At 39.6% G+C, this 14151-nt stretch overlaps 1 protein-coding gene across 6 annotated transcripts in view; it reads right to left on the bottom strand.

Moving 5' to 3' along the window:
- The window catches only part of dlgap1a (discs, large (Drosophila) homolog-associated protein 1a), an 87827-nt gene that overhangs the window by 31958 nt on the left and 41718 nt on the right, over positions 1 to 14151 (bottom strand). The window contains exon 1 of one of the 6 annotated variants that reach the window (XM_020042054.3): positions 5263 to 5308. The exons of the other annotated variants lie outside the window; for them this stretch is intronic. The gene's annotated coding sequence lies outside the window, so the exon portion shown is untranslated. Of the gene's footprint in view, positions 1 to 5262; positions 5309 to 14151 lie in introns of those variants that run through there. 6 annotated transcript variants of the gene reach the window in all.

Below are 14151 nucleotides of genomic sequence, written 5' to 3'. Positions count from 1 at the left end.
AATGTTCACCACACATCAGCAATCAGGTAAAGAAAAAAAAGTGATATACGCCAGTCAGGAATGAGGGGGAGGATCAGGTGGTCATGACGGTCCAATAAATCTGCTCGGGAATGTAGCCGTTGACACTACTCTCACGATAGGAGCCAGGGGATCTTTAGCGGCCGCAGAGAGTCAGTTTAACATCCCATCTGTGGGACGGCACCCTCCGGAGCGCGATGTCCCCATCACCTCCCTGGGCCATTGCGATTTTATATTAAGACCAGAGGCTTTCCAACAGCACTTCCAGCAGCAGAATCTCCAGAACCATTTACAGAAATTACTTTTAGTTTTTAATCACTTTTCATTTCACAGTCCCTCATAGAATATAAAAAAAAACATGTTATCATTGAAATATTTGAAACCATACATTGTATTACACACTCCTGAGATAAGCAAGGAGGGGAATGGGCCTTCTGATGGCTCACAGGGAATACATTTAGCCCTTATATTAATGACAACTCAGTCTAATCCCAGTTAAAAGAGCAAAGCCTCCTCCTCTTCACCAACCAATAATGACACAAAAATAAATTTGCAAAATCATCTTCTCGCTGCACTGTATGACAAATCCTAATTGTGTACTTAACGATGAGTCAGTATTGTGGATCCACACGCCCTGTGATGAATGCTGAAGATACGAGTACACAAACATCTGCGTGATTCATTTCCTTCAGTGTAATTGCAGCAGGCTTCTTATTCAGCTGTGTTAATTGTGTGACGTCCATCAGGACAGGAAGCAGCTCTCGCCGGGCCACGTGGCGCCAATCGCAGCAGCAGGAAGGAAAGGCGGCTCCACGGGTGGCAGAGGGAGCCGCCAGCCCTGTTATTACTGGGCTATTATTGGCCACTGTGATTCTCCAATGGCACTGGGGGGGTGGACCCACGGCTCCAGCCCCTACAGGATCCTGATATCACTGTGGAGGGAGAGTGGGGCTGAATGGAGCCTAGAAGACTGTCTCTGCCAGTTTCTAATTGACTGGCTGTAGCTGCCAGCTTTTAAACAAAGTGGAAATGGTAATGTATTTTAGAACATCTTGTTCAGGCCATGTAATAGTACCGTTCAAGTTTTGACATGTAGACATCATGTCTAGCGGTAATGCTTATTACGATCATGGAGAGGAAATGGCAGGATTTAGAGGCGATCTCCTTGAAATTCACGGTTGTTTATTACAGTGTCTGTATCCCAAATGGGACCTTATTCCCATAGGTTGTTATGAGTGAAGTACTTATTTCTCCAACCAACATACCTATGTTATATAATATGATCCCCTTTTCAACACAAAGAAAAGTATGCTTTTAACCCCAATAACTGCTGCCAAACAAAGACTACTCAGCTAGTTCAATTTGGGGGTGAAGGTTTACCCAAATATTGTTTGATTTGCTTGACAGAAATGTTGGCGAAGACAACAGACAAACAGAATATGTGTGGATTTTAAGTTATTTTCCAAATTTTAATCTCTGTTGAAGCTTGCAAATGACGAGTTGTTGTTTTGCAACTCCACTAATATTGGCACCCTTGGTAAAATTGAGCCGGTCTGTGAATTTCTTTTTTTATTGTTTGTCCTCTCATAAAGTGAAAAATTAAAAGACAAAAATTATTCTTAGCATAAAACAAATATTCATGTCAAATATTTGTGTGCCACAATTATCAAATAATTCTCAACAACTATTCATTGAATACTCCCTTTGCCAAGATAGCAGCTGAGTCTTCTTCTATAATGCATAATAAGTTTGAAAACACATGACAAGGCATCTAAGACCATTCCTCCATATAGAATCTCTCCAGATCCTTCAGATTCTGAGGTTCACCTTTGTGGACTCTCCTCTTCAGCTCATCCCAAAGGTTTTCTACGGGGTTGATGTCAGCGGACTAGGGTGGCTGTGCTCTTGCTTCTGACTATTCAAACCATGTTTGGGTCAATTTTAAAGTATGCTTTACATCATTATTCTGCTGGAAGATACAACCATGGCGCTGGCAGAGGCAGTCAGGTTTTGATTCAATATCTGCTGGTACTTGATGGAGTCGATGAAAATATGTTTCCTAACAAATTGCTCAGGGCCTTTGTAAGAAAAATAAATAACAGCCCTAGAACATTAAATATCCTCCACCATACTTCACAGTGGGAATGAGGTACTTTTCTGCATGGCTATCTTTTTGTCTATGACAAACCCACTTCTGGTGTTTGTTTCCAAAAAGCTCTATTTTAGTCTCATCTGACAATAGAACCCAGTCCCATTGAAAGTTCCAGTTACGTTTGGCAAACTGTAGGCACTTGATCAGTTTGTTGTTTCATGCCAGCAAAGGTGTTTTTATGGAAACTCTACCACAAAAACATGTGGTTATGTAGGTGGTGTCTGATCGTAGTTTGGGGGAATTTCTGAAAACCCAACTAACATCTCCTTCTCCTGCTGTAATCCTTGGATATTCTTTGGGCAGGCCAATGTTTAACATCTCTAGTTGCTTTAAACATCTTTACTATTGCCCTGATAGTGGAAAGGGCATTTTCAACCATTGAGCTGTTATCTTATAGACATTTGTGATTTGTGCAGCTCAACAACCTTTTGTCACAGATTATTACAGTAGTCTCAGGTCATTCCCATAGTGATGGATGACTATGGGAATTTGGCCAATGTATCACCTCATATTTATATGTGAAACCGGAAATCATGGCTTACCACTTAAGTTTTCCTAATCACTCAGGTGAACTTAAAAATGAAAAATCAGAATAGGAATATACCTCAGTTAGATTTTAATCATTATAATGTTTAGGGCGACAATAATTGTAGAATAACATTTTATTTATTAAACTTTTTTTTTCAATCATTTTCTTTTGAATGAAAGACTAAGAGGATAAACAAAAACCCAAAAAATTCAGAGCCAGACCATTTTGCTCATATTTACCAAGGGTGCCAGTATTAGTGGAGGGTACTGTAGCTACATGCTAAATGGTTTGGTTAACCCCTATGTACCTTAAAGTACGATCAACTGAAGTTTAACATTATTGCATATGTTTTGCTGCATAACTCTGGTGATAAGACTTTTTATGAAAACTTGAAAATGTGTAGTTCAGGCAGCAACAATCTGGGGAGCAAGACAGAACAACAAATAATTCACCTTGCTCGCTTGAGGATTTTATTTAGCAGCGTTTTAGTTACTGGTAAAATGCTTTAAGCATTCTACCACCCCATATCAACTTTTTCAAGTAATGAAATTACAACAAAATACAGTTGTGGACAAAAGATTTTAGAATGCCACATATATACATTTTCACAAAGTCTGCTGCCTCAGTTTTTATGATGGCAATCTGCATACACTCCAGAATGTTATGAAGACTGATGAGATGAATTGCAATTAATTGCAAAATCCCTCTTTGCCATGAATATGAACTTAATCCCAAAAACAGAAGGCTTCAGAACGCCTAAGAAAGTCCAGAAAGCGGCAGGACCGTCTCCTAAAGTTGATTCAGCTGTGGGATCGGGGCACCACCAGTGCAGAGTGTGCTTAGGAATGGCAGCAGGCAGGTGTGAGTGCATCTGCACGCACAGGGGGGAGAAAACCTTTGGAGGATGGCCTGGTGTCAAGAAGGGCAGCAAAGAAGCCACTTCTCTCCAGGAAAAACATCAGGGACTGACTGATATCCTGCAAAAGGTACAGGGTTTGGACTGCCCGAGGACTGGGGTAAAGTCATTTTCTCTGATGAATCCCCTTTTCGATTGTTTGGGGCGTCCGGAAAACATTTTGTCCGGAGAAGACAAGGTGAGCTCTACTATCAGTCCTGTGTCATGCCAACAGTAAAGCATCCTGAGACCATTCATGTTTGGGGTTGCTTCTCAGCCAAGTGCCTAAGAACACAGCCATGAATAAAGAATGGTACCAAAATATCCTCAGAGAGCAACTTCTCCCAACCATCCAAGAACAGTTTGGTGACGAACAATGCCTTTTCCAGCATGATGAAGCACCTTGCCATAAGGCAAAAGTGATAACTAAGTGGTGACGGGAACAAAACATTGACATTTTGGGTCCATGGCCAGGAAACTCCCCAGAACTTAATCCCATTGAGAACTTGTGGTCAATCCTGAGGAGGCAGGTGGACTAACAAAAACATCCAAATTCTGACAAACTGACAAACTCCCAGCACTGATTAGGCAAGAATGGGCTGCCATCAGTCAGGATGTTTTGAGTCATTCTCAAAACTTTTGGCCACGACTGTACTTTCAACATTTATTCAACAATCCCTTCAAAACCACACATATTTTTAGATATCACTTCTCCTTTAGCAGAGATGGAGCCTCAGCCCACAATCTGGAAAGTACGAGGATATGCACGGCATTGGGACATTTGATAACTTTTATAGTGTATTACTTAGAACCCTATGGGCCAATTGGGGCCAGAAACAGAGTGTGATGGGAGCCTGGGAGGCGGTCTCCTCTACACCTTCAAAATGAAAACTCATCTTAACTACAGTATGCAGCCAACCAAAGGCTGTTTGGGAAAGTTACTTGGCATCTCTGACCAACCTGGCCTTCCTCAGCCAGCAGGCAAAACAGCCTCAATAGCTCTAGAATCCTAAAGCACAGGCTACTTTGAAGAGAGCATTTATTTTCTCTTTGTTTGCTGCCCAAAAACAATGTTAACATAGAGCCAGATACCAATCAAGGTGAACTGTTTTCCACATACCCTGTTTTACCCAAGTTGTATAACACTGCCTCGACACAGTTTGATCGAAGAGAAACTGCAAGTAAGGAAGCGTAATCACATATGTTTTAACTTTTCAACATCAAAAATAAATGACCCATCATTTCCAATTTAACCTTCCACTGGATACTGACATCTTATGTTCAGCAGGTTCTGATAATATTACAGGTCTGTTCAAGGATGTCCCGATCACCAATCACAGGGGGGCTAACTATATGTTTAATTACAATTACAACAGTGTTGCATGAAAACTATCCATCTGTCTGTTTCATTACTATTAATGAGAGAGGTTATGGTTAGTGAGTAATTGGTCTCTGAGGGAAAAGGGTCATTACACAGAGGCAAGGAGAACAGATGGAACAGGAAAGAAAGAGAGAATGGAGAGAGGGGAAGTGAGAGAGAGAGAAAAAAATGAAACACAGACACAGGAGGAAATAGAGAGTGGGAGAAAGGGTGAGTGAGACAGGGAGAGGGGTAAAAGAGGAGTAAAGAGAGAAAGAAAGCATAGAAAGATAAAGTAGCAAGCTTACCAAGCATACCATCAAGCATTTGAAACACGACTAGGAAGCATTTTCCTAACAAACAGAAGAGAATAGAAAATTGTAATTCAAGGCAGTGATCTGGCAGACATGAGAGAAGTGCTTGCTAGACAGTATTAGAGTGCTGTTGACAGGCATACCATGTTGTCTACATTTCAAGTGGGACTCAGCTCTCTCCTTTGATCACTCTCTACTGTTTTTCTCATGTATTTTCAACGCTAGCAACGTACACTTCAGTCCCTAAACAACAGAGGTAAATAACCATCTAGTGACAGAATTACTCAAATTTGGAATCCTGACAGTTTAACATCACATTTGCATTCCATTGTCCTATTCATACAATCATGTGAGAAAGTAAGTACACCCCCTGGAAAGTTGTATTTTTTTTACATACTTCAGACCCCTAAAATCCAATCCAACAACATTCATTGATAAAGGTAAGCCAATTAAACAAATCACACAAAACATAAAACTTTGAAATCATGTATGCATTGAAAATTAAGCAAAACAAAAATTCTCAGTGTGGAAAAACAAAGCATACACCTAGCCTCAATTGCTGACATTGCTCTCTTTTTTGTGAAAATAAACCAAACTTTTTATTACTTTTTATAACTTATTATTTACTGGGAGGAATTTCCGCCCACTCTTCTTTATAGTACTGATTTAACTGTGTAATGTTGAAATGCTTGCTTGCATGCACTGCCCACTTCAAGTCCCCCAATGCATTTTTAGAGGATTGAGATCTGGGCATTTTTAGAGGATTGAGATCTGACTCTGCCATTTCATAAGCCTCCATTTCTTTTTCAGACATTCTCCATGCTTGTTTCAGCCTTTTGACAAGACGGCCTCACAGTTTCCTCAAAACTTCCTTGATACAATATGGAATTCTTGGTTGAGTCAATGATGGAAAATTGTCAGACCCTGAGGCAGCCAAGCAGCCCCAGACCATAATGCCACCCTCTCCATGCTTTACGGTTGGTATGAGGTTCTTCTGTTTAAAGACAGTGTTTAGTAGCCGGTAAACATGATGTTTGACATTGCGGCCAAACAACTCCACCTTTACCTCAACTGTCCAGAGCACATTGTTTCATTATTTTGGTGATCATGATTCCATTTGTGCCATTTTATATTTTGGTAAAGGCAGGGGTGAATTAACTTTGTACGAATAAGGAAATTCTGTTCAATATAATGTGTCCAAATTAGTAAAAAAAAAGGCCAACTTTCCAGTTGGTGGGATTGATGTACTTTTTGGGGTGCCATGTCTAGGCCTATGTCTGAAGAAGTGCCATATATCGGGAATAGGATGTACCATACTTGTCAAAAGAAGTATGATGTCTAAAGGAGCGCACTATACATTTTAGGCAATAGGGTGCCCATTGGGATATAAAAGATACAATTTTAGAGTCTCCTAAATCACCCGTAAGGTATCAACTTCTGTTACAATCAAGAGTAAGCAATCAACCAATGACCTACTCTGCTACTATTTCCTGAGCAATAGCACTCTGTAAAATAGAATGAAACAACAACAAACACTCTTCCAGCGTTAAGGTGTGAATCCTGATACTTTAGGTCTCCTCCACAATAAGTGTGCCAGTCCACTGAGGGTTCCATATCTGTTGTCCCTTCTGAAGTGCAGATCCATCATGGGGTGTCTCCTGACAACCCTCAGCCAACGTATTTGTGTTCCACAGCTATAGAGGTCTGTAATGAGAGGGCCACTTCCCCATCCATCTGACTGTCACTGCAGCCAAACACTGGCCTCTGCTCTTATGCCATCCGGATCTGGGCCACACATTGGGTGGTGAACACATGTCTTCTACATAGCCTTCAAAAACCTCCAATTGGCCTTGCTGTCATGTTGTGACTTAATGTCTGGCTGGACATTGAGTATTTTACTATCGATTATCATTACTCATAGATAGGAAACCAGACGGGTTTCCTATCTAGGGTTAGGAACACTGACTTGAACAACGCACATATGGAATTAATAAATGGATGAATCTGATTAACTTGGATGCCGATAACCCTACTGAGGTTTTGGGAAGCTACACTAAGTAAATTACTGAGTGGCATACTAGAAAGAAGAATCAATGGGTTAGCCAGCTTACCTGCATAAAATGTGATTTTTATATTTTCCTTTTAACAAGATAATGGGAACAACCACCACCAATTGAAGCTTTCATAAATAACCAGAAAATCTATAGTAATTTCTGGTGGTTATCTTGTCAAAGTTATCTGTCTGAGTCATTGATCCTGCTTTGTTCTAGACCTCCTCCGGCAGCCGTCTGGCCAGTCATGCTGTCTGGGATAGAGAGGGAAGAGTATAAAGAACACCAAACTACACACTTCTAACACTGGTGAATACAACTGTAGACCAGTGTTAGAGCATGTTATTGCTCTAAGGCTTTTCAGAAACGATGCGTGATTCGGGTTCATTTTGTTTAAAAGAGTTTCCAAGCTGCCTATATCTCGCCAAGAGGAAGAATACAGACACAAATAGAATACCCATTAGGTAAGTTCATCACAATGCTTGTGGGATGGCAAAAACAACTTGAAATCATATGTTGGACAAACTGCATTCTCTAGAGGAAGCGATAAGACGTAAGAACATGTCACGTTGACAGCTAAAACGTCTCGATTATCTTAGTTTTTTCAGCGCGCATGTGCCAAACATTTTGATGTCTGTGTAGGAGGAGAGAGAATCTGCTCAGATCAGGTTATTTTGGTCTTTCAGGAAGCTGGCAAACAAAAGCCTTTGAGTCACAGAAATACATGCCAACACTACTGAAAGACAACATACAGTAAATTCTAAGTATTTCACTATTTGGAGATTACTTTGTGGTTGTGTGTCACCCAGTATGTAGGAAATAATTATTCTAACAACATGGGCATTATTAGATGTTCTCCTTTATGTGTACACTAATTGGTTCAACCCATAGATGCATAACCTAGATTGACCAAACCATAACCTAGATTGGTTTAAACCATAGATTCACTTCAGTACACCGTACATTGACCTCAGCAATGTTTTTCAGAAGCATAAAGATCGGTCAAGATCTATTAAGTCATTACTTTAAAAAAAACAGTTTTCTCAGTTTCATATGAGCATTAATATCCAGCCATAAAACAAAAAATTATAAAATGCACACAAAAGCAAAAATGTAAATGGTTTTGTTGGTATGGAAGAAACATTTTGTAACACATTTTCATGTACCTCACATTTTTCTAGGTTTTATTAAATAGGAAATGTTGTCAAGTGTCATATGTCACTGTTGGTCATTGTAAAATGTAAGCCATGGGGCCCACCTGCAACTGATCTGGGCATGGCAAAGAATACATTAGGTCAATACCAAACAGAAGCAAAGTGATTACATGAAGAATAACATAATTAAACAAATGCATGGCTTGTCTATTGTTCCAAAATGCTGCAACAATTTAGCCATTTGTTAGATGTAATTATTATACAGCTCTTATATCGTTTACAAGTTAGAAACAAATGTCCAGCTGAAAGAATAAGAATCTGAATGTGGATGGATTTCTCTGATTGGAAACTTTTATTCGCAGCAATGGTTATACATTACAAAGATGTGTGTCCCAATGAGTCACCCAGCGATGCATGGAAACCAGAACCCACTTGAGCCCCTAATGACTGTAGCAATACATCCCAGACAAATGGATTTTAACCATGTAGAGCAAGATCTGGCCAGGAAAGATGTGTCCGAGAGACGTTAATGGATCTTAACTGATGTTAATGGAACGGTAAAAGCCTCTGTCAGAGCAACTAAAAGGACATCGACACATCGCTGAACCAGTTCCAGCACACCAAGGCATGTTTCAAATGGATCTTCCCATTCTTATAGCAGTGGTTTGAGTTGTTAATGTGGGATGTCAAAACATGTTGCTGCTCTGGTGTGTAAAGTGTGTGTGGACTAGTGTAAGTAGATTGTGACGGGCCCATGTGCGGAAATAAATAATGTGAATCTAATTTAATCAAATCTAAAAATGTGCCCCCACTGGCCCCATATCCCTCCCTTATTCCACTAGACAGGCCTACCTCATACCCCACCCCACTTCATTCCTGTAATTGTAACATTACCAATTTTTTTGGTAGGTTGGTATAAAAAAAAAGAGCGCAGCAAGCATGACAGCTGATCTGAATGATTGTATCATTACATTCAGGTGCGTTGCTAACGTTCAGTGTACACAACTCTTAAAACCCCTGCAATATACTTATCAGGACTATCAATCAGAAACACAGCAGCTAATCACAGGTGAGCATAGATATGCCCATTTCATACATGGGAACAGTGCAAAGCACAATTTGCCAGAGAGAAAGATGAAAAGTGAGAAAACTATCATTAGAATGCATCCAAAATAAGCCCAGTGAGTATCTAAACTAAACAGACATTAGTTCAATGTCTGTTGGGACAAAACCTCCCCTTGTTGTGACGGACACATGAAGAACTCATTACATACAGAACTCTCCTCTGACAGTGTTAAGCCTGCGAAACAGTAGGGACTTCAGTATTCCGGTGTCATGAAAATTACCACAAATGATGAAGAAAAGTCTGAACACTCAAACTTAACCTTTATTAATGCAGCAACTGCAGGAAACAGTGGTTCCAGTCCCGTATGCAACACATCGCTTGCCGAATCCAAGTCCTGACCCTGGTGATAGGACCCTGGTGATAGGACCCTGGTGATAGGACCCTGGTGATAGGACCCCGCTTTCCCAGGGAGCTAAGTGATCATTGTAAATGTACCTTTCAAGACACTCACAGAATAAAAAGAACAGATATCTCGAGCTCAAACCAAGATCTGTTCAACAGATTAACAAATATGTTAATAACTTGCTCATTGACCCAGGTCACAGCAAGATCCCTTTCACAGATGTGAGCCACAAACAAAAACCTGTTCATTATTTGGATACTTATTTTTCATGTATCAAATGTAAGTTTCCACACCAGTAGGCATTCATTTCTGAGAGTTGTACACAAGCAAACAGACACTGACAGCTCTCTTTCTTACGTAGCAAATTCAATCTTTAAAACTATTTTTTATTCCTGGTGCTCAGCTAAATATCATGATAACACATAACCAGCTTCCGCACAATTGTGGTGTGTGTAGAAAGATTATAGCTAATTTAAACATAGAGTAGGTCATGCTACTATAGCCAAACATGTTGTTTTGGCCTGGTTGTGGCACACCTTTTGAGCTCTGAAACCAACCAAGGATTTGAAGACCTTTACTCGGCGCAGTACAACTTTTTATCAGAGCAAATTCAAAATAATTTTTTTGTCAGACAGTAATAAATCTCTACAGGCTGATTGATCATCAGTACACAGAACCATGCTCAACATGTCTTAGCAGGGTCTGAAGGTAGCCCCAGTCAGACAGCCAAAGGAAACATGTCTAATGGACCTAAGATCAATCTTGCAATCTAGCTTAATATTTCAGTAAATTAATGAAGAGTAAACCATCTTTCTTGAATTAAATGTTAAAGCAGTTTAAGATACAATCTGTGATCTTAGAATGTAGAATGTAAGGTCATTCCCCTTATTCAAACCTTTTTTTCATTCTTGGATAATAAAATCTATATAAGACTTGTGACGATAGAGCCTGTCATTTAAGCAATAAGTCATAAGGGGTGTGGTAATTGGACAATACACTCCAGCTAAGACCTCATCTTGGCCAAGACACATCGCAGAGAGCATAGAGACAGCTGTTCACCGTTGTATATTGGTATAATATCCCACAAACCCTAGAAATGCTTTACTGCAATTATAAACTGGTTAACAATGCAATTAGAGAAGTAAAAATGTATTTGATGTCATAAACGCGGTATATAGTCTCATATATATCAGCCTATCAGCCATTCAGGATTCAGTATTCAAACCACCTGGTTTACAAATGATAATATAACATGGAGTCCATGGGGGAAAAGGATGCTGCCATTCACACACACTCAAAAACGTTGATCTAAAAAAGTGAATATTTGTCAAATCCCTTTATTTTTGTAATAGACATACAGCACAATGTATATACTTGATTCCTGTATTGATATACACTACTTTGTATCTAACACCAAGAGAGTTTAAACTCACAAACAAAATGGAATTTGAGGGTATGTGGAAAGAGTTGGATAAGTGTGTTTTGTGATCATAGACAATGTTTCCTTTGGAGTTCACACTTTACTGAATCCTATTTCTTAGAGGCGGCAAGCTGCTGAGTAGATGGTGAAGCATGGCAAAAATAAGAGATTTCAACTGAATTCTCTGTCCTTGACATGTGCATGGTGGTGCCTATCAGTTAAGGCCGTAAAATGGTTAAAATGTTTTATTGAATTAAATAAAGCTCTTTTTCTCCCTAGTTTTGTGCTATTCAATTTGTGATTAATGCCCTGCTTTATTGTAGAAAATCCCAGAAGAGACAGGAGAGTTGACATTGAGCTACATCATATAGGCTCCTGAAGTATATGGTCTTCAGACAGCAGACTCAATCAAACAATTAAATCATTGTCAACTTTCTTAGCGCAACATTTTTAAATACATTAAGTCTGGTGGAAACTCCTGACAATTCACAATTTTCATGATTAAAAGGTAGGGAAACAAACACACACACACACACACACACACACACACACACAAACAGACACACAGAACACGTAGTCTGGATGGCTGAGTAGCTGAGCTGCAACACCTAAAGGAAATATAATGGGCGTCTTTCACTTTTAATAACTACAAACAGAACATTTATGACAAAACTGAATGAAAAAGATGAAACCACATTTCCCCAAAGTTGGCCTGGTAGCTACAGTGAAGATAACATGAATACAATTTAATTTTAACAAACCAAAATATAGACCGCTACATGATTATTTGAAGAAGAAAAAACATAAGGTAAAAACATTTAGAATCTGAATATCCTCATTGGACAATATCCTCCACCATCAAGACCAGGAAGTTTGAGTACAGAGAAGCCTAAAGAAACAGCGATTGACCATTCAAGGCTAATTTATTGGAAGTGAACATTGTCACTGTGTTGTGTTCCCATGACTGGCTTGTCTGTGGAAATCACTATCAAGCAGGCGGTAGGGCAAAAGCCACCCTGGAAGCAGGAAGACAGGCACATCTCTAATCTTAGCATGTACATAGTACAGTAGATATACTCTAGAAAACGATCCTCTCCAGGAGCAAGACAGAGTAACAAGAACACGGGCTATGAGGCTCTGACTGGCCTAGATTCTGAACTTAGTATCGGGTTGTTCTGCTAAGACAATAAATAACATTGTGCAATAATGGTTGGAGGCTGACACTCCAACACAATGAATAAGACTGTTGGAACGTAACAGTGGTCAAAACACCAGGAGATTGAATGAGTGCACTCGAAGGAAAACCAAATCTGGTTAGGGATGGAAAATTGTCTTCAACTCAATGATTGAACACCCCTCAAGTCAAACATGGGTCCCTCATAATGAAGCCTGGTGACAAAAAATATAACTTAAGTCCTCAAAGTAAGGGACTGTTGTCTGACCACGCAAAATACTTCAGTGAGCCTATATTCTACATACAGTATATACTAAATTATAGACTGTTTTGCTGTACAGTAAGCATCAGGCAGCAGGAATCAGGCAGAATACGTTCATTCAAAACAGTGTTTCACATTATTTCTGAATCTTAAATGGTCATTAAATGATTTGTGTAAAATCCTAACAAAGTCCTTAAGGAGAGCTAACAGTGAACAATAGAAAACAAAAAACCCTAACTAGCAGACACAGCATATATTTAAATTAAATGTTCATGAAGTACTGTGTTCCATCAGATTAATATCCTTTCTTCTGTACCTACCATAGCACAAAGCAGTTTTTCCACTCTGCCTGCAAACTCACAGCGCAGCTTGCCCATCGTCAAAGCAAACTGATTCACACATATTTGAGACAGCGCAATATTTACCAAGAACAGGGTACGTTATCAACTACTGAATTAGAATATGCAGTTTGTTTAAGCAATTTTACTACAGAACTACATCACATGCTGATATTGGTTTTATTGTGTATATGTTTTCTAGCTGCCTAGCCACTGAGATATAAATTAACATTGGCAGCCAGCTTTACTAGAGAAAGAATTGCATTGTGAGTTTATTCTTGTCAACTTGAGTCTCAACCGATTTTTTCACATGTTGTTTTGGGTAGATTACGCCTTTAAGGCCATAACAGAGGAGGGATTCTGTCTTTGAAAGAGGGAGAGTCCTGAAAATCACTCAGCTGACAGTGGAAAGAGATGCACTGATGGCAGCTCCATAAATCAAAATAGACCATAGTACAGGACCCTGCTCAAGTGCTCACGGGACTGTTATCTCTGGGCATATGTACAATGAGCAAATTCATTCATTCATTAGAAATATATTCATGCAGTCATCTGGATCTGCGAAGACATCCAAGGAGTGTCCCATGTGTACACATCCTCGTATATTGCATTCAAACATACACTACTGTTCAAAGGTTTGGGATCACGTAATGTCCTTGTTTTCCATAAAAACATACATGAAATGAGTTTGAATAGTAACTATAGCCTAGAAATATGGTAATTTCAAGATTAGAAATAATGATTTTAGTAGAAATAAATGGTGTCCTTATCTCATCAAAGAATCCTTTTGCATTCCATTTAGCATTCGATTTGTCAATTGGTTTAGGTAATCTAAAGAGATGTCACCACATGCTTCCTGAAGCACCTCCCCACCAGTTGGATTGGCTTGATGGGCACTTCTTACGTACCATAGGGTCAGGCTGCTCCCACAACAGCTCAATAGGGTGGAGATCCGATGACTGTGCTGGTCACTCCATTATAGACAGAATACCAGCTGACTGCTTCAAATAGTTCT

Source organism: Esox lucius, chromosome 3 (genome assembly GCF_011004845.1).
Source record: "Esox lucius isolate fEsoLuc1 chromosome 3, fEsoLuc1.pri, whole genome shotgun sequence".
In the NCBI taxonomy this organism is placed as follows: Eukaryota; Metazoa; Chordata; class Actinopteri; order Esociformes; family Esocidae; genus Esox; species Esox lucius.
Note: the sequence above shows the minus strand (reverse complement) of the source record. Positions and strands in the feature narration are given on the sequence as shown.